At 40.9% G+C, this 19,818-nt stretch overlaps 1 protein-coding gene across 2 annotated transcripts in view; it reads right to left on the minus strand.

Annotated features, from left to right (window-relative positions):
• eva1ba (eva-1 homolog Ba (C. elegans)) overlaps positions 1-19,818 on the minus strand; it is a 47,869-nt gene that overhangs the window by 1,769 nt on the left and 26,282 nt on the right. The window contains exons 1-3 of one of the 2 annotated variants that reach the window (XM_042490040.1): positions 14,064-14,147; positions 13,865-13,937; positions 2,104-2,267 (exon numbers count right to left, since the gene is read on the minus strand). The gene's annotated coding sequence lies outside the window, so the exon portion shown is untranslated. Of the gene's footprint in view, positions 1-2,103; positions 2,268-13,864; positions 13,938-14,063; positions 14,148-19,818 lie in introns of those variants that run through there. The other variant, XM_042490041.1, reaches the window with a different exon arrangement.

Raw genomic sequence — 19,818 nt, forward strand, 5'->3', positions numbered from 1 at the left:
AAGTCTTTAAAACATTTCCCAAGCACCCTTCCCCCAGTGTCACATTCTGTGCATGTCAAACCCACTGACCACAGTACTTCTTCATATGCCCCCGGGTGGGTGGGATGAAGCCTCCAAGTGTCGAACAAAAGCTCCTCTGTGTCCTGCTAAAGTACTGGCTTCATCTGGGATCATCATAACGCATTTGGCACATGGCACTCTGCCTCCGCCATTCTTTCTGAACCATGACAGCCCTCCATAAAAGAGGTTAAGAGTCAATTTTTCCGAGTAGCCGCAAAGGGCTCCTTCCTGCCTGATGGGACTCCCAGATCAATTTGTGGAGCTCAGAGGTAAAGAGCAGTGTGTTGTTGACTTATATTGTTTGGATTTGGTGTCCCTGACATTTAAGCTGTCTGTCATCCTGGCATACTGCCAGTCTGAGGAGCACTGTTGTGTTTTTGACTGTTCCAGTTTGCCGCCATGACTAAGACTCCTAAGGAAGTCTTTCTTAAAGGTCCAGTGTGGAGAATTTAGGGGGATATAATGGAAAAATGGAATATGATACAATAGGTTTGGTTTTTTAGATTATATTCACCTGAAAATAAGAACTGTTGTGTTTTAGTTACCTTAGAATAAGCTGTTTATATCTACTTATAGAGTAGGTCCTCTTCTACAGAGATTGCCATATTTCTGAAGTAGCCCAGAATGGACAAACCAAACACTGGCTCTAGATAAGGCCATTTACGTTTTCAGGTTGGCCACCATAGTTAGCAGGCCCTTCGCAACAAGCAGTGTTGGAAAAACACCTTTCTTTAAGTAAAACAGCTTCATCTAGTTTTTTCATTGCCTTTAATGACCTGCTCTGTTTATTGTGGCGAGTAAAAGACCTCTGCAGACAATTCAGCTCCCTAAATCTTTAACACTTCACCTTTAAATTAAAAACCTTCAGAGCCATGGTTGCTCAGGAGAGATGAAGGTGATCTTTAGTTTTAATTTTGATATAAACAGACAATTTCTACCTCCAACTCTCATCAAAGTATACTCTCAGCTAAAATAATCTGCCACATAGCAGACTAACTGACTTTGGGGACGAACCATGAAGCCTCAACCTTCAGCGAAGACTGCTTGTGGTGCCAGTTGCAGTGCTCATGCTAGTGTATCCACTGAAGAGGTGAAGCTGGGCAGCCCCAGAGACAAAGACACGCTCACTGCTGGTATGTTCGCAAGAGCTCTAGACTCCCTAAACCTTAAGAGCCATGCACCAGATAAGGTAGAAATGCAAGATCATTCTCACTTGCAACCTGCTTGGTTGTTTTTATCAATTATCTACATTCTTATGTGTAACCTTCATGCTAACTCCTCTAACAGTATTGTCGTCAGGAGAAACAAGCTTGTTTTTCATCTGGAAAAGAACAATGTTCATTGGATTTGCTTGCATGGAATAGTGAAACAGGGTTGTGTTGTGCTGCTGGGTCTTTCTGTATTTCCTCAATCAACCTTCCTCACCTCCCCTCCTCCTCCACCCTGCAGCCCTTTCCTGCTGACTCGAGCTGACATTTTTTCCCTCTGCTTTGCCATTTTGTGAACATTTTCCATCTCCCTGACTTGATGACATCACAGTGTTGCACCATGAGACTCATAAGAGTGTTGATGGCAACAGAGGAGAGACCAAAATAAAAAGAGGTGATTTTAGTCCTTCCAGCTGAATATTAGCCCCGTTCCCCTCTAACATGTGCTTTGTGTTGTGGCTGCCTGCTCATGTGAAATGATGAACTCTGAAGCCGTCCCACTCTTACGTGTGCACACTTTTCTCTAAGTCGAACCACATGTCACTGATCCAATGTACAGATCGTATGGATGTCCTCAAATTGCACAATCCACATGTTTGTGTTTGCATTTACCTCCAAATTGCACCCACTGATAACCTCAGTGCCTGATTTGTATCACGGTGTGATTTATGCAGCATTTCTGCTTATTTGACGATGTAGCTTTTAGTAAAATTCAAGCACGAAACCACACATGTAAGCCATATGTGTATTGTGGCTCACTAATGAACTTTACAACAGCAAACATTCCTATGTAAAAGCAGAAGTAAACAAAAAGTTGAGTGCATTTAAAACTTACCACAAAATGAAACTATGAAGCACTGCTTCAGTCCCAGCTCATAGTGTAATGACAAGCTTGAGAGTGGATGCGAAATGGTCACGCTCCTCTCTCTTTCTCTCCCTCGCTGTAGGATCAGGGCCTGTGATCTTTGGTCCTCAGGCTAAACAGTTCATTTGGCCACCCTGAGACAAGAGCAAACACACACACAGACAGACGCACACACACACATAGACGTCAGGCCACATTAGATCCAAACCCAGTGAGGCGTCTGCAATGCAAACAACGACAGGCCTATTGCAGGATACACGGTCCAGCAAGAGACTAGAGGGAGGCTTTTCATGATTCACTGGTTTGACTGTGCTTTCCTGAGTCTGCACAGGGTAAAATGCACATACCGCAAAAAACGCAGGAATGCAAGCACCATGGCCAGTTTATAAGGTACACCTATACTGTGAAATGCAATCCAATACAACAGGTCTGCCACAGATTCTACATTTAGGAAGATTTTAATAACAATATGTTTATTATTGAGGTTGTAGTTAGTGCTGTTGTCGTACTGGACTGCATTATGAGACAGTCAGTAACATTTCTCTGACGTTGACAGTGCATAAAGAGTTTTGCCCTCCTCTAAAAAATTGGTTAGGTGTGCACAATAGCTGCAACATCATTATAAATTACATGTTGTGATACAAAAAAAAGAGAAGATTTCAAATTTCAATTAGACTTTTGAACAATGCTATCTTTTGCTACAGGAATGGAGATTAAGTGGAGTGAACTATCCCAGCTGGTTTAAAGCTACAATAGGTAGCTTTGAGAAAAAATAACTGTCACATTTGTTATGAGGACCACTTCATAGCACCTGCATGTGCACGAGGGTCTACTTTGGTCCATGTGACATAAATGTCAGCATCCACTTATGTTTATTGGATTCCGCATGGACCTCTTATTTTGTGACCATGCGGGATGTACGAATAGCAACTGTACTGACGGTGAACTCACCTCCTAGCCCCCCGATTTACTGCTGAGGCAAAGCCCATTGTAGCCCACCACGGATTGAACTGCATGCATGTATGTCTGAGCTTTAACTTTCACTATATCCTGAAAGTGGTACATGAGAGAAATAATCTCTGAAAAATACAAGTTCCTCTAGCTCCTTCTAGTGCTACTAATGGCATTTGCAGAAATCATAAGTGCCTGAACAACCAACCAGAGCCAGGGGGAGTCTCTAATGCAGTGTCAATCAGTGCTCATGCACATGCTTTGCAGCCACACCTTAACCCCCCCCACCCCATTGTTGCCAACAACAGCATACATGGCAAAGATAGGTAAACACAAAATGACATACAAAATACAAATGAAAGCAAGCTTTTCATTGTTGGTCTTATTCTAGGTACTTCTTTTTTTCAAGCGTAGTGGCTTCTTGCAAATGCCAGTTGGAGCACTAGGAGGAGCTAAAGGAACCTGTTTTTTTTCACACAGTATCTTTCCATGTTCTACTGTAAGGATATCCCAACAGTTTCAGCAAATATGACATGAAGTTATATTTGCAAAAGTTACCTTCTGTAGCTTTAATAAGACAAAATTTGAAGTTTCTCTGCTATGCCAAAGTGCCTTCACATCTCGTGCAGCTCAAAGTGCAACAAACTGCCAGAAATCCTACAACACAAGAACCAGAATCACTGTGCTCAATAAAAGGCCTATAATGTAAAGCGGGTTTGTTAACATGCCAGGTGGGAGATCGAGGGCTGCGAGAAATGCTGCGCTGTGAAGTTTTCTAACTTGTAGCCCTGTTTAGGAAAAAGCTTTCTCCCAGCTGTAGTTGGTTTAACAGAGCCTCTGTGCTTTCCAGGGCAGATTTTGATCTTGCTGACTCTTGGCAGATCCTATGTACACTACAGAGCGCCTGACTGAGACAGCGCTCGGGGGCGAAGTGACAGAGCTGTCACTATGGTAACATGCTTTCCAGGCCACCTCTTCGGTCCCCACGGGAGCGAGACGATGGGTCTTTTATTTCTGCAGTGCACCATGGGGATGGACCTGCGCGCTGTCCTCCTGTCGAGCTTCCTTCCTTTCTTTTCAATTATGAACAAGTTCATCTCCGTGCTCCCGCAGAGCCTGATCCCTCCCTCCTAATGGAATCTATTCATCATTATCCAAGCAAACCTGGGCTTTCAATGAGATATTTTGTTTTTGTCTCAAGGGTAATAAAGTGAACGGCTCGAATGACTACAGTCATTCCTTAAGCCAAGGTCAAACTAATGATTGGACACCTACAGTACAGTTACTGGCCTCTTCTCATACTGGAATGCAGCAAACCTGAGCTTTATCAGGACTCAGGCATCTGTTATTGGTGCTTAACGACAACTGGAGACCTGTTTAAAGCCTGTCTAAACACTAATTATCCCGCCCTGTTGTTTTGTTGTGTTTTTTGTTTTACCTCAAGAAGGAAATTATTAACAGACCCTCTCCTCCCCAGCTCTGTACTGATTTCATGACTCAACTTTCAGTCATTTTCTCCAAGTGACCCAATTTGTTTTTCTATTGCAGATGTTGCCCTACCCTACAGCCTTGAATATGACACCTTAATTATGACAAAGGAGTCATGCATTAGCAATATGATGTATAATTTTGTCCAATAGTGTTTTACTCAAACTTCCAAACTGTCTAGTGGTAAATATTATGAATGGAAGCAAAAATAATGGCTCAAAAAAGCAAACAGAATAAATCAAACTCTAAATGATATTAAGTCATTTCATCACTTTGGCTAGGACCATGCACTTTGGCAAAAATCAAATAAACAAAGAAACAAAGCCTCTCACTTCACTCTTCACACTCTAAACTGAAACTTTTTTGGGGGAGAGTTGACTGGTGGGCGCATTCACACCAACTGCTTTGCCATAGAAGCGAGAATATCTCAAGAATCAAAACACCATATGGTGTTATTGTGTGGGAAAACCTGCACAAAACTTCAGTTTTCAAAAACACTTTTTTTTAGGTCTGGGTAAACATTTTAATTAACTGAAATAAATATAAAAAGGACTAAAGAAAAGGAAAAAGCCTAACTGAAATGTTACTGTGTACTTACAAACTAACTCATAGAAACAAAACATATTGGAAAAATTTAGTTTCATTTCTTAACTTCTAGTATTTGTCAATTTAGTCAAATTCATCACCAAAAAAACAAAAAAAACCCAGGAAACTAACTGAAATTAAACTGAATTGAAAGCAAAAATGAAAAACAAAAAACAAAATAAAATAAAACAAATGAAAAATACAACACTATAATAACTCTGTTTGGAACTCATCAGTTATGGCATTTATTACAAGCTTTTCATCACCTTTTATTATTTAATATTCATATACCTAGATTACATTGCATGAAACAGAAGAGAAAGCAAAAACGCCATTTTTTTATTGATCTGGCACCACGTGTGTTTGTGCCACATCTGAGCTCCTCTGACGTTAATGTCCAGTCCTATTTTTTGTCCTTGCTATCTCATCATTTGTCTTTCCTCCCTCGTATCCTGAGGTCAAACGCTCAGGCATCCCCTTCCTGAGAACTTTGTACGCTGTTAACTATCAAATAATGAACCCATCGTTATATGGCTTAAACTGCGTGGGAAATTCTTTATCTCATATTAAATCAAAACAAAATATAACACCAGTAAGAAACGATAAAGGTTAACTCAGCTAAGTCTACCCAAAAATCTGTCAGTCAGCGATGAGTTATTTATGTAAGTTCACAGCAGAAAGTGTCTTCAGACTGAAGCCAGCATAAACACATTATGGTGTGGTGTGGTGGCCTGACAAGAGGTCAAACACTATTTCTGACTGAGCATTGTTTGCTTTGGTTTAGTTTGAGGAGCTGAGTGGAAGAAAAACTCCAAACGTGTGATATTTTCGTAGTCATCCACTTGGAGATAACCACAATGGCCCTTCCTTCCCACAGGGTTCGTCCCTTTCCGCAAAGACAACATCCAGCTCAGAGTCTTCCTTTAGCATCATTGCCATTGTCTAAGATAAGTATGCCAGAATGATGGAGCTGGCTTCTGTACACAAATGTCAGCTGGCTGATTCATCATAACAGGGCCAGACCTCTGAAGCAAAAGTCTGTGACAGAATAGAAGCACTTTTCTCCAAATACTTCACCAGTAATACTTGTTTCATAAACCATCCAACCACAATACGCTTCTTCAACAATGAAGAAATCAAAGTCATAACCCTTCAGCGGAATTCATGCAGGGAGTCAAGCCATATTTGATTTATACACATAAGATGAAAAGGTCAGATTACACAAGGGAGAGAGTCGGTGTTATTTCCTCATTGTAATGACACACGCCGAACCGCAGAGGGAAAGAAATGTTTTCAATACCTAGAATTTCAGCGTAGCCGCAACAATTCCTGGCACTACAGATGGTCTTTCTGTGGTTGGCCTGGGACGAAGCTTCACAGAATGAAAATAGCCAGATTTGAATGTAATCACATTTCATTGTTTTTATACTTAAGTCCACACACAGACTCTGGTGAGGGAGATCATAGACACTGCTATACAATTTATAGCGTACTGTCTTTGTTCTTGATTAAGTTCATTAAAACGTTCCTACTTTGATTCAGTGGCTGCTACTGGAAAAAAAAAACAACAAAAAAAACAGTCTGGTCTTAATGATGCACAGCATCAAAAAAGCCAGTCTGGGTAATTTATACACTATTTTCGGCTCGCAGAGCACATTCTAAAACTCGGCGTGTTTCCCTTAAATAAATATACTGAATCAAAGCTCAGTCTTGGCTCAGTCATTCTCTCACTGATGAAGAAATTCTTTCAGTAGCTGATGAAAGGTTAACAGCAACCTTTAAACTGCCAAAAAGTCTGAAACTTTATCACAAAAATATCCTTTGGATATCTCTACCAGCTATTTATCACACACCTGTAATCAAGCCAGAAAGTCCTAAAACATAATGGAACTTCAAGATAGCAGAGGTGCAGGCGATTACTTTCCACTCTGTAAATAGAAACATTGTCCAAACTGAGATCTCTGTTTACGGTGTCTGTGAAAGCATTCATGAAGCTCCACAGGATGAAGGTAATTTCTTGTGGAAGCCGCAGTGAGTTTTTTTTTTAAATTCACATCCACGAGGGTTGCAAAGGATGTGACAATTCTGGAGAAAGCAAGAGTGCATTTTCCCCCAGTTCCTCTTGACATAAAGATCTCTAGTTTCAAGCTGTGCGGACAGTTAGTGCTGCTTCCTCCCTTGTCAAGGCCTGCCAGAAGATCTGACTGAGAGGAAAACTGTTGTGTTTGGACACAGGACAGGCATGTGGTAGCCATCAGGACAGAGATATGGAGCACCAGGTGAGGTTAACCTCGAATGGACCTAGGTCAAAGAGAGAGGTATTTGCGAATCCCTTTGGAGTTTTTTTTTTTTTTTTCTGTAAAAAGAGTCAAGTAAGAGTGACTACAGTCAAAGGCAGGATGAGAAGCAAAAGAGTCATCTCAGAGCAGGTTTCTTTCAAATATCGTCCAGACCTTGGTGCAGATTTCAGTTGCATTTCATCCCAGTCTTCAGCAAAAGGTTAAAAAATTGGAGTATGCATATCCTGCCGGTTCAAACAGCATAATAAGTTGTGGTCAGTTCATTTTTGAGCATAAAAACAGCATTTCTATAGAGTTTGCTCACTTGTTGTGGAACTCAGGGACTTCTGCTAATGAAGACAAGCAAAGAACAAGCAGAGGTCCTTGAGTGCAGATCATTTCGTCAGCTGCTGCTTCCAAGTTCAACAGTGCATAACAAGAACACAAAGTCCTAGAGATGTTCAGAATCGAGAAAATGTCAATCGTCTACAGATTCACGGGTAAAAGACTGTCTTGTCAACACCTGAGGGAAACTTTTTCATCATTTTTAGATTGCCCAAAAAGAGCTTTTGAAACAGCATTGGCCTTTAGTTAAGGGGTCTAAAACATTAAATTATCCCTAATGATTAAAACACCCATCCATCGAACACTCTGCAGGTAAAAACCAACAATCAAACAGCAAAACACATTTTAAATAATATTTTACCCTAATCTGAACTACAATGTGCTGCCAGCAGCAGAGATAAACAGCTCCAGTGGATGAAAAGTTAGAACTTGCCCAACTTTTATTAAGTTTCCTCTCAAGTGGGTTTTAACTGGGAATAAATTCAGATCTAAACCTGTGTTGTTTGTATGGCATTCAAACTTTGACATTTTTGTTCCATTAGATGATTCAGTCATATCCAAACGTCTTAAATATGGTTTAGTGTTTGATATAGAGCTGAAAGAAAGCTTTGTTTAGTCATGTGTTGATGTATTTGGCTTTGGGCATGCTCTTTATTTGACTCAATGAACAACAGCTTTGCTCTCAAGGAAAACAAAAACTTTTCAAGGACTAAACACAGAATCAAACCAGTCAGGCATTGTCGGCAAGTTGTCATATGACTTTACATACTGCACCTTTCAACTGGGGGGTTGTAAATTCAATATGACTCAGTGTGCCAATGTGACGCCAGCTCTGCTCAGAGTAACTATAACCCTTGCCCCAGTGAATCCCTGTGTATCCTCATGTCATAAAAACTGAACCGCAGTGCAGTGGTTGTCCTGTGAGGAGCATGTTTTGTGGGCATGGCAGGTAATGGGAGGGTAATGGAGATATGGGAATGAGCTGGGGGTTAGGGCAAGTGGTTAATAGCACCCAGATGTGCTCCTGATGTAAGACAGAGTCCAAATGCTTTAACATGTAAATCAAGAGGAGATATCCCATGTGCCATCTTCCTACTGATGTTATCACTGTTCCAATCAAGCAAATCAAGTAGCGCTCATGGCAGTAGGAAGCTACAGTGGAACCACAGCTGTGTGTGTGTTTGCTGACAGGGTTTACTTGTGTGTGTGTTTATGTGTTAGCACCTACTGACTGTATGTTGCTGTATGCTGAAATTGATTAATATGAACATTCCTCCATGATTCTCAAAAACACAGTGGACGTTAGATCATATTTAAGAGCTACAAAAATAGAGCCATGATCTCACCCTTTTCATTGATCTGGGCCACCATCCAGCCGCACACCAACGCCACATACTGTATCAATTACATGGGCCCTACGGATTACTTTGTGACACAAAACACGTGTTTGCCCTTTGTGTGATTGGGTCCGTAGCATTTACTCCACGCAACTCATGAACGTGATGCAGCTCCACGAGGCTTAGGCGGCTAGGATATGTTGTTGTGACAGAAACTTAGTTTGTTTAGGAAAAGTCAGAGCTGGTTCCTGTTTTCCGCTATTTAAAAGACATTTCAGAGGCCTGTATGACTTCAGCTAACCTCTATTAATGACTAGTAGTAATTACAAAAACATAAACAGTATTGTCATCAGTCCTAATAGCCCAGGGCATCACAGTTACACATTAGGGGCGAGTAAATAGACCCTCAGAGCAGAGACAAATCTCTACTGAAAAGTTCTCTATCACATGGGAAGATGATACTGTCATTTGGTTTTTGTGGCTGATGAATGAAATGTCATATGATGGCTCTTAGTTTGTGGGGCTGGAGGAGCGATCAAAACAAGAGTACAGTCTTGAAAAAAGAATCCTTGTACTGCTTTGTCATTGGCTCTGATCTTCAATGACTTTAAATCATTCTAGATTTTTTGTCTATTTAATCCTGGCTCTAGACTTGTTTTATACCATATATATAGAGTTATACCAAATATATAGAGTTCTCTCTGACCTCAGTTAAAAGGAATACTTCACCCATAAAATAAACATATATATATATATAGATAATTATAAATTATTCATGCCATATTACCTTGAAATCGTAAAGAAAAAAATGCATGAAAATGTGATATATAAATGGTTATTTTGTGACTGAAGTAATCCTTTAAGCAAAATAAAAGGCCATCACCTCTGTGTGTGCTCAAGTGCATTTGTCAGTGTTTTCAAGCTTCTGCCCCTCTTTGTACATGTGTTCTCATGTGTGCGTGTGTCCGAGATAGGAGTGTAAGCTCAGGCAAACCCACTGGACTTAGCATGTCAAACATCTGCCCGAGCCTAAACAGGGGAGTGTCTGGACCAGGGAAGCTCCTACTAGAAAGCATTAAGCCCTGAGCTCTGTAAGGCATCAGTGGTTGACGGGAGCTTTGCTAAACACAGTTTCTGAGACAAGTCATTCGTCAAACTCCCTTTTCTCTATGACTGTAAAATATCCTCCTGGTTACTTAATGTTTCAAAGATTAGAGCTGCGGTAAGCAGAACATAACATCTTGTCGTTTATATCTTCATGTACATCTATTCATAACGTCACCATTCATATTTGAATAATACGTTTATGAACGGGACCACATTTTCAAAAAGAACCACTGTTAAAGTGCATGGAGTAAACAATTAGTTATCTATAAACTCTTGCATTGGATGAGTGTATATTTACAAAGGGGTGTTGATCAAACCTACTGCATGATGGAAGGCAGAGCAGTGAGCAAACACCTTGTATTTTAAGATACTTTATTCAAAAGATAAAAACAAGATTCTCCTTTTAGGATATGTTCATGCCCACTGTACTATTGAAAATGTTGTAAGGTAAACTTATAGTTAACAAAACACCTTAAAGGGGCAGTGTGTAAGATTAAGGGGTATTCAGTGGTATCTAGTGGTGAAGACTGCAGAATGCAACCAGCTGAAATTTCACCCGGTTATAATTCCTTCAGTGCTCATTATTCAGGAGGTTTTTACCGGCAGCCAAATTATCTCTTCCTCTTCAAAACAAAGAGACCCAGTGATTTAAACCAGCAAAAACTCTGAATAAAGTTTCAGGTCACAAATCAGTGTTTCTCCGAAGCTATCCCAGCACCTGCTAATGTGTGATACCTTTTTTTCTCTGATATTTTAAGATCCAGACATTCAGGAGGGTTATACTGGGAGCTGAAAAATCTACAGAGGTCCTTTTCTCTCCAAAACAAATGGACCCAGAGATTTAAACTGTTAAAAAAAAGAAAAAGAAACCACTGCATACAACATTTTTAAATCTAAAAAATATGTGGGGTTTTTTGTTTGTTTTTTAACACCGCTCATCGTAGAGGGGCCTCTAACTAAGGTGGCCAGTGTTAAAATGTGAACCTATGCCCTATCTGGAGTCAGTGTTTGGTTTGTCCATTCTGGGCTACTGTAGAAACATGGCGGTACAACAAGGCAGACTACTTTGACCTGTTCCCCATGTAGATAAAAGCAACTCATTCCAACGTAACAAAACCACACTTGTTTCTGGGTTGTTGTTTTTTTATAGATTATTTTTCACATTGGAAAGCATACTTTTTATGTATCCCCCTACAATCCAACACACTGTTTTTTATATTAAAAAAAATGCCTGTTTAGTTTGCAATGCATGGCAGAAACTGGCTAAGAGATAACTATTTGCAGCAGCAGTGACAATTACATGTGTTTGCATGGACCCCTCTGTTTTGGGAAAGGGTGCTCAAAGAGATCAGCTGATAAAAAGCTAATCTGGGTGAATGGCTGTCATTGAATGAATCTGCACCATGAAATCCATAATCACAGTATTTCATCTTCTCAGACATTAACTGCTCACAATCTGTTTGTGATAGATATTTATTCTTTCTTCCAGCTGACTCATCTCTATTGTGACGACACAGCCGTCTTTGGTCTCAAGTTGAGACCAATTAGACTCATAGGTCAGTTAAAGTCAGTGTGATTTAGGTAAAAATTGGACTATTATTTTCTACAAAAGCACAGATTGCTGGGGTTTATAAGTGAGGTGGGCTACAGATTTGCAAATGGTATGGCTGAACTGTGAGTAAAACTGTGTTTAGATAGCCTTGAAGAGTTTTGGGGAAAAGGGAGAAAACATAAAATCATAACTCATTTTAATTTATGTGTGTGGCAGCTTTTCCATTTACTCTGTTTGCACAAGCAGTCTGTACAATGCTGCAACACAGAGCCTGGGCGACCAGCACTGAAGTCTTGATGCAGAAATTTCTGCATGTCCAAGTAACTGGGACATAAGAGACACATTATACTCTATGTATATACATTAAGACCTAAAATGCTGAGCTTCTACTTTCATCACATATTACCTCTTTGTTATTACTGTACTGTGGTCAACAACAGTCCAATATAATTGATTTTTTTTAAGTACCCTCTCATTAAGCCATAGTACATCAAAATTAAAGAAGCTGCTCTATACATGTAACTATGAGAACATACCGTGAGACTATTTTGTGATAAGACAACACTGCAACAGGATAAAATTCATATGTAAGCCTTCAAAATCAGACAAATTCATTGTCTATGGAATATGGCAAAATTGCATATACTGGTGTCTAGCTTTATAAGACTTTTTTCATCATTATTTTGATAACAGCACATTTGACCCCTTTCCTAGCAAGGGACTGTGTTCATTTCTTGTCACTGCGTAAATCTGTCTATGTGGGGTTCTTTTCTCTTGACTTATCTCCTCTATGTGTAGTCTGAAACTTTCTGTATCTCCCTCTGCAAACAGATTGGTACCCTGGGAGTAGAGACAAGCAGCTCAAATCTGAGTCTGACCTCTGACCTCCAGGTAAATAGAGTAAGTTAACAACCATCCTCTGGACAGATAAGGCAGGCTGACTGATAAGTGAGTCAGTGGAGAAAGGAAAGTCTGCTGGCATGAATATAGGCTCAGAGAGGTCATACAGAAGTCAGCTCTTCACAGCCAGCCTTGAAGGGGTTACTTAACCAAGCATTCGCACTCATCCTATGAAAGGGAAGGTTATCTGATTGACTTGAGAAGGCACAGCTAAAGTGCTGCCAGCCCACTCAGAGTGCGTGAATTAAAGGAGACCCCGGAGAGCAACCAGCCCTATCCAGTCTCCACCCATCATCTCGCTTTCTCCCTGATAAGAGGTGTTAACCACAAACGTCCAGCGGAGAGACAGAAGGAGCTATGGGAGCTGAAGCATATGGTCAACTGCTGACCTAGAGTGTTTCTGTCTGCTGAAAAAGAAACAGAGCCACATGTACCATGTGTGCACTTTTTGTGCCTCTTTTTGAGATCCTGCTCTGCTCTTTCTGTCCAGACGAAAAAATACAAAAAGCAACAGGATGTTTGCTTTGATTGTAGCAAGGTGACGACTAATTAATCACCTCAAGGTTAGCCAATAATGTGCAGCTGCAGAGGAAAGCCACACTCAGGCTCTCCCGTCCTGTCTCAACTGTAAGTGCTGCATCAGCTCCTATTTGGCAGCAAATGCATGCTGAAAACACACACATTTAGAAGGAATACACTATGATGCACTGACACTACTTGTATGAATGTGGATGTTCATTCAGGACTGATAATGACAAAGACATAGTGCTACATTGTAACAGGTAGCTATTACTGTAAAAGAAGGTCAACATCATGCAAAAAAAGGGGTTTATCATGTGTTTACGATGCTGTGACCAAAAGGTATTAACTTTTCTGTAATATTTAACCACAATGTATTATTTCATTCTGTAAACAATAATACAGGGAATTAATTCCATGCGGAGTAAAAACTTACTAGAGTTGCTGCAATGGAAACCTGATAGTTTATAGCACATGGAAGTTTTCCCAAACACACGCACCTCTAAACAAGCCTGTCAAATGTTTCAGTTCAGGTGATGCATTAGAACTGCAGACACTCAACTACAGAAAAAGGTTCCCCTGCTGTAAAAGTACACTGACAGAAAAGCTGCGGTTCACCAGGGTTTCTATGGTACTGCAGATACAATGAAATAAACTGTCAAACTCACCGGTCTGTGCTGAATCGTCTCTCTGAAACTGTTCAGTCCACACAGAAAGCTTCGGGCAAACTGCCCCCTTTCCCTCCAAATTTTGAAAAAAGACACAGCATTACAAGCAGTCCTGACTGTTTCAGTTGATACTCTGTTCCTGCTGTGGTCAAGTCCTGAAGAGCGTGTGTGTGTGTGTGTGTGTGTGTGTCTGCCTCACCGAGTGTGTACAGAGTCTGGGGAAGAGGTGGTAACTTCCTCTCAAAGTTGGAGACGGAGTGAGTAACAGAGTTTTCTCTCTCCCGGCTCCAATCCACAAGAAGCAGGAAAAGCTGTCATACTATCCCCCTTTTCAGATGGAAAAAAGAGGAACAGCCTAAAAAGGGCAAGCTCGGGGGAAGAGGGGAGGGAGGAAAGAAGGGGTTGTGTGTATGTGTGTGTGTGTGTGTGTGTGTGTGTGTGTGCGTGCATGCGTTTGTGTGTGTGTGTGCATGCGTGCGTGCGTGGTGGGTGGGGGGATTTTTCTCTGTTGTTAAGGGAACAGGCAGAAAGCACTGCCAGACAAATTAGCTCAAGTTTTTCCATGCACAGTTTAGCATGACAGGAAAACAACAACATCAACACATGGACTGATACTGTGAATGTATAGCTGATGTTAAGCTCACATGTCTTCAAAACATCTGAGTTGCTTTGCATCAGAAATACACTGTTTCCAGTCTTTATGCAAAGCTAGGCTAGGTGGCTGCTGGCAATTTATTTGCTCGATAGATGTGAGAGAGTATCCATCTAACCCTTTGCAAGAATGCAAAACAGCGTACATCCCAAAATGTCAAAATATTGCTTTAAAATGACCATTTTCAAAAGGGATGAGTGAGTCCGCCATTATCTGTGTTTGTTATTTCTAACCATCTCTGTACTCAAAATGGGAGTTGAAATTAATTAAAATTAGAAACGGGCAGAGTTTAAAGTGAAATGGGCGGGGCCAAACCAGACGTTATTTTATAACTGAAATTGATTTGGTTTGATCAAAAATTGCTGTATTTATTATTTACTGAAATCGATCTAAAGAATGACATTTAAATTGAGCCTTAGATCATTTTTGACCACAAGAGTCCATAGACTGTAAAAGTAATCAATGTAGCTACTGTGATGTCACCCATTGATTTTTGGACTGCAGTCTGAAAGCCTTGAGTTAAGCATTTTGGAGCCAGAAGTGACCATATTTGGATGACAGGATGGAGCTGTGCAAGTGAGGGCGGGATCTGATGAGACGCCGAGGACACTGCTGGTACGCAACCTGTCACTCAAGCAACCCAACCTTATATATGCACAGCTTTGAGCATTAAACAATGTTAATGTGTGAAAAATATAAAAATTCAGTCCCTGTATAGCTGTCATGAACCAAAACTGTTAAACTGTTTAAACTGTTTAAAAGGCTGTAAACATGTTTGTTTCTGCTGTAAAGTTGGGCATTGTAACATCTGGGTTTATGGGAACTGACTCTGTTTTGGATCCAGCCTCAAGTGGTCATTTGATGAACTGCAGTTTTTGGCACTTCCAATCGACTTCATTTTTCAGACTTGGAGGTTGCCGCTTGGTTTGAACACAGCTATCCAAAGGGAGATTTTCCTTCATCATGAGTATGGAAATTGGCCCCTTTTACTCTTGTACGTACTCATAAAAAGCACAATATCTTTGGTGGATACTTGTTTCATCCAATTGTTCGCCTCAACCCTAATTTTTTCAACATGTACAAAATTAGAAATGCATTAATCCTGGTTCCATTGAGTGTGAATGAAAAATACAAGCATTTAAAGTACGAGAACATGCTTTATACTGACATGCTCCATCAGACTTTACTCTAGACATTCAACATCTAGTATCATGCAAGTTTGACCATGCAATGTAAATTACAATGTGCTGACAGCAAGAGCTTCTCCAAAATGTCTGATGCTGCAAAATGTACTGTTATGTGTCTCAACAGTGGTCTTGTGCTGCCATGATGCTTACAATACAATGAAGAATCTACTAAGTTCAATATCACTTTATATTTTAAATTTCAATACAGAAATGTTATGAGCATTTCCTACATACCAATCGAGTCACGTTCCACCAAAAACTAGTGTGGTACAGCTATAATGAGAAGGCTATATGGCTTTGGTGAATGCAGTGTCATACAAAACGTGGTAAACATGTAATCACAATAATATGTCAAACTCCCATGCTGAAGGAGATGACATGCTAATTGCTTACAGCTGCGAGCTGAAAAGCTCCTCTGGGAGATTGCACCAATGATCGACCACACAGTTGACTCAACGTTAATAACACTGATCTTCTCATTTCTAGATGTTTTATATGTCTCATACATTTGAATTCACAGCACACATTCTGAACTCATGCTTGGCATACTTTTGTGACTAGCTTTACGACCAATGTTTCTTCAACTTTGAGAGCCGTACCATGTCAGTGGGATTAGCTGTAAATCTTGGTGGCCAGCGAGCTCCGTCTTGACCAACTTTTATTAAAGCCATACACTCGGGAGGGCATAGTGACACTTTTCATTTGCATTACCCCAATTCTTCATGGGAAAATAAGGAAGAAAAGTGGAGAGAGTGAAACCAAGCATTCATTCAAGCATTTTTATTCTTCCAGAGGGTCAATGTTCGTGGAGCTGTTATTGCTCTACACCCTGCTGGGACATGAAAGAACATCTTGGTTTCCATCCCAAATATTTCACTCATAAACCCACTTGCTAACCTGAGCAGCCCGCCACAAAATAATGTGACACACTTTGGTTGAAATTGCATTGGACCCAAAGGGCTTTCTGGCTCATCACTCCAAATCAAACATCCTCCCACTGTCTCAAATTTCTGCTTTTCCCTATCCCCACATTCAAAAAAATCCTGGATGCAAACAAAACAAAAGCAGAAGGCATCTCTCCAATACCCCCGCTTTCAACTCAATCAATAAAGAGGAGGTGTAGGGGCTGGAGCAGAGGTTTTGGGAGAAGCTGAGCCTCTCTAGTGCCAGCATATAAATGTTTCTCTGAGCTGCATCAGTGATCACATTCCTGCCTGGATCTCCTCATGGCTGGCAGATGTCCACCTGTCCCTGGGGCTGATTTATACTCCAGCACTGGGTTGCTCTGATGAGGGTGGATAAGTTCGGGGTAGGGGAATGGAAGGAAGAAGAAGAAAGAAAATGCAAGCAAGAGAGAGGAGGTGAAAATGAGGCTTAAAGAGAAATGAGAGCGGTCTAATTACAGGGCACCTACAATTTCAAGGCAGACTTTTCCTGGATCATGTCAGACAAACCTGAGCATGTGTGCTGCTCAATGTAAACACAACGCATATCATGATAAGCTGTTGCAGAGGCGGAAACAGGGAGGAGATATGCGGCTGATAGCCAGGGAGGGTCTGTCTGCAGGTGGGAAAGGATGAAAAAAAGCAGTGAAGGTGTGTGTGTGTGTGAGTATCGAGGGGGGATGGTGGGAAAATTTAAACAAGATAGCACTCGTTCACAAAGCTTGCTGCCAGGGTTAAGCGAGGCGATATGCTCCAAAGTGGTTTCACAGGAACAAAAGCCAACTACTGCCGTTAACCTAGATTAATATTTGCAGTGTATTTCATGACTGAGTCGCCTCACCCACTCATTTTCCAAAGGTTGCCACACAGAGCTTTTGTTGGTGATCTACACTGTTGGGACACCGTGTGAATGAACGGTGTGTGGAGTCCTTTGATGTGAGGCTGGAAAGGTCAGATCACAAAGAAAATCAAGAATAGAAACACTTAAACTCAAGAGAAAAAAACTTAAGTGCAAACACATCACAATTCACTAACAGGAAAGCATTTTATTTCTCAAGAAAGCTAATAATCTGATAATAGACATGGAAAAAAATATAATTAAAGCTTTATCTTCCTTGCTCTACCTCAGGGAAAGAGAAAGAAAAAACACCAGCCATAGATGACTCATCTGAACACTGAAATTAATATCCTAGGAGGGCGCCCTGGGAGAATTAGCATTGTTCCTTCTTAAATCAAAAACATACTGAAATATCAAACTGCAAACACATGTTGCTAAGGAGTTAAGCTTACGTCAAGTGACAATGATGATGAAGAAATAACAGAAAAATACACAGCAAAAGACAAAGAGGTTTTCTTTGTCCTTTTTGTAATGTAGGTTATCATTAAGCTTCTCAAACACTTTGGCATTCACAAACTGCTCATTAAAGCTTCCTCAGCTACCTAGATGGATCCTGTCTAGGTCTTCACCTTCAGGTGCTCTCCACCACTCCCTCTTTCCAGTGCATGAAAACACATGTCTCTCTGGCCCTCAGTGCCCCCACATAAAAAAGCTCACTGGAGGCATCAACCAGCGGTAGCTTCTTTATGGGACAGATGGGATCCCAGAGCAGGGAGCTCCTTTGCACGGGGCTTGTTTTGTGATCATGAGTCTGATCTCCTTCCTGCTGTGATTTTCCAGTACCTCTGCATGTATAAATAATAAATCACATGCACATATGTAGGCTCATAGAAACACACAAGCACGCATGTATAGACTGACAAGCACATACGGTATACGGTACATACTGACTGACTCAGTGTGATCCTCACCGTAGTGTTCAGTACATCTATACTGAGTGTGCGCTACGTTTAGAAAATGTTCATCGCTTTACCATCATGTCAGACAGTGATTTCCAGTGAGAAAAAGAAGCTCTTATGCCCCTCTCTTCAAAACCAGAATCCATTGAGAAAAACAGTGATTTAACATTGCTGAACACAAAAGTTGCTCATCTACCGCTGTCTCAAACAGTTAGTTTGTGCTTGTTATTTTGTTAGTTTGGTGATTGACAGGGTGAGTTTAAATTCCCTAAAGTCACACAGTAACACAAACGAACTAACTGATCAAAGCAGCGGTAGACCAGCAGCTCCTGTGTTGAACCTAGTGACAGGGAGCTGAAGCTGTTAACGTGAAGACCACTGCAGACTACTGTTTGACACCAATATACAACAAAACCAGTTTTGTGTATCAAAATATTATCTTCTCCTAACCCCGACCAAGTGCTTTTGGTGCCTAAATTTATAACCACTGTGTTGTTGGAATATTAAGTTTCATTGTATCTGCGACATAATAATTTACAAATATTGCATATCTGTGGTTTGTGGAAATGTACAATGTCCACATTAATTCTGGGTTTATTGGGTTGTCAACTTTACTAGAAACATTTGTGTGGATTTATTTTATGTGCTTTGCTATTTTTAAATATTATACACTAGTAGTGTGACACTACAGTATATCATATTGTTCACTACCTAAGCTTTTGGAAAAATGTCAAGAAAACAGTGTAATACCTCATTTCCGGCACACCCGTACAGTGCGCTGAATAGAAAGGAGATTGAGGGAGAGGTCTGTTTGGTATTAGGCGGGAAGCCTAGGACAGGAAATGGTCGAGGGTTTCACAGAAGTGGTACGTCCACCATGAGGACTAGGATAAGGCTCTGGTGTTTACCCTCGCCCTCACCCCACTGCCTGTCACTCGGCACAGAGGGGTTGACAGAGATTAAACGAGCAGAGGAGGAACGGAGGGATTGCAAAAACTGAGGAGGGGGGGGAATTACATAAACATCGCAACTCCTTGGCATCTCATCGTGGCTCTCCCTGCCTCCTCAGTTACATAGTTTCCCTTGCTCCCTACCTCCTCTCGCGCTTTTTCGCCTCAGTGCGTGACAGCAAGTTGCCAAATGTCATGAGGATCCAAGTACTTTAGCTGAACCTCTCACATTCCTCCTGCTCAGCTTATCATGATGATGATCCTAGTGTCAAGTTAGGTGCTATCAAATTAAATCAAAACAGTGAGGTTTCATGTTTTTTTTAATGGTGAGCATTCCTTGCAAAATAGGAAACAGTGCCATGCAGTGTCATGTTGCGTATGAATACAAATAAAGTCTGAAAGTCTACGCTCTGCTTTTATTTGC

The sequence above is a fragment of the Plectropomus leopardus genome, chromosome 7 (genome assembly GCF_008729295.1).
Source record: "Plectropomus leopardus isolate mb chromosome 7, YSFRI_Pleo_2.0, whole genome shotgun sequence".
NCBI classification, from domain to species: domain Eukaryota; kingdom Metazoa; phylum Chordata; class Actinopteri; order Perciformes; family Serranidae; genus Plectropomus; species Plectropomus leopardus.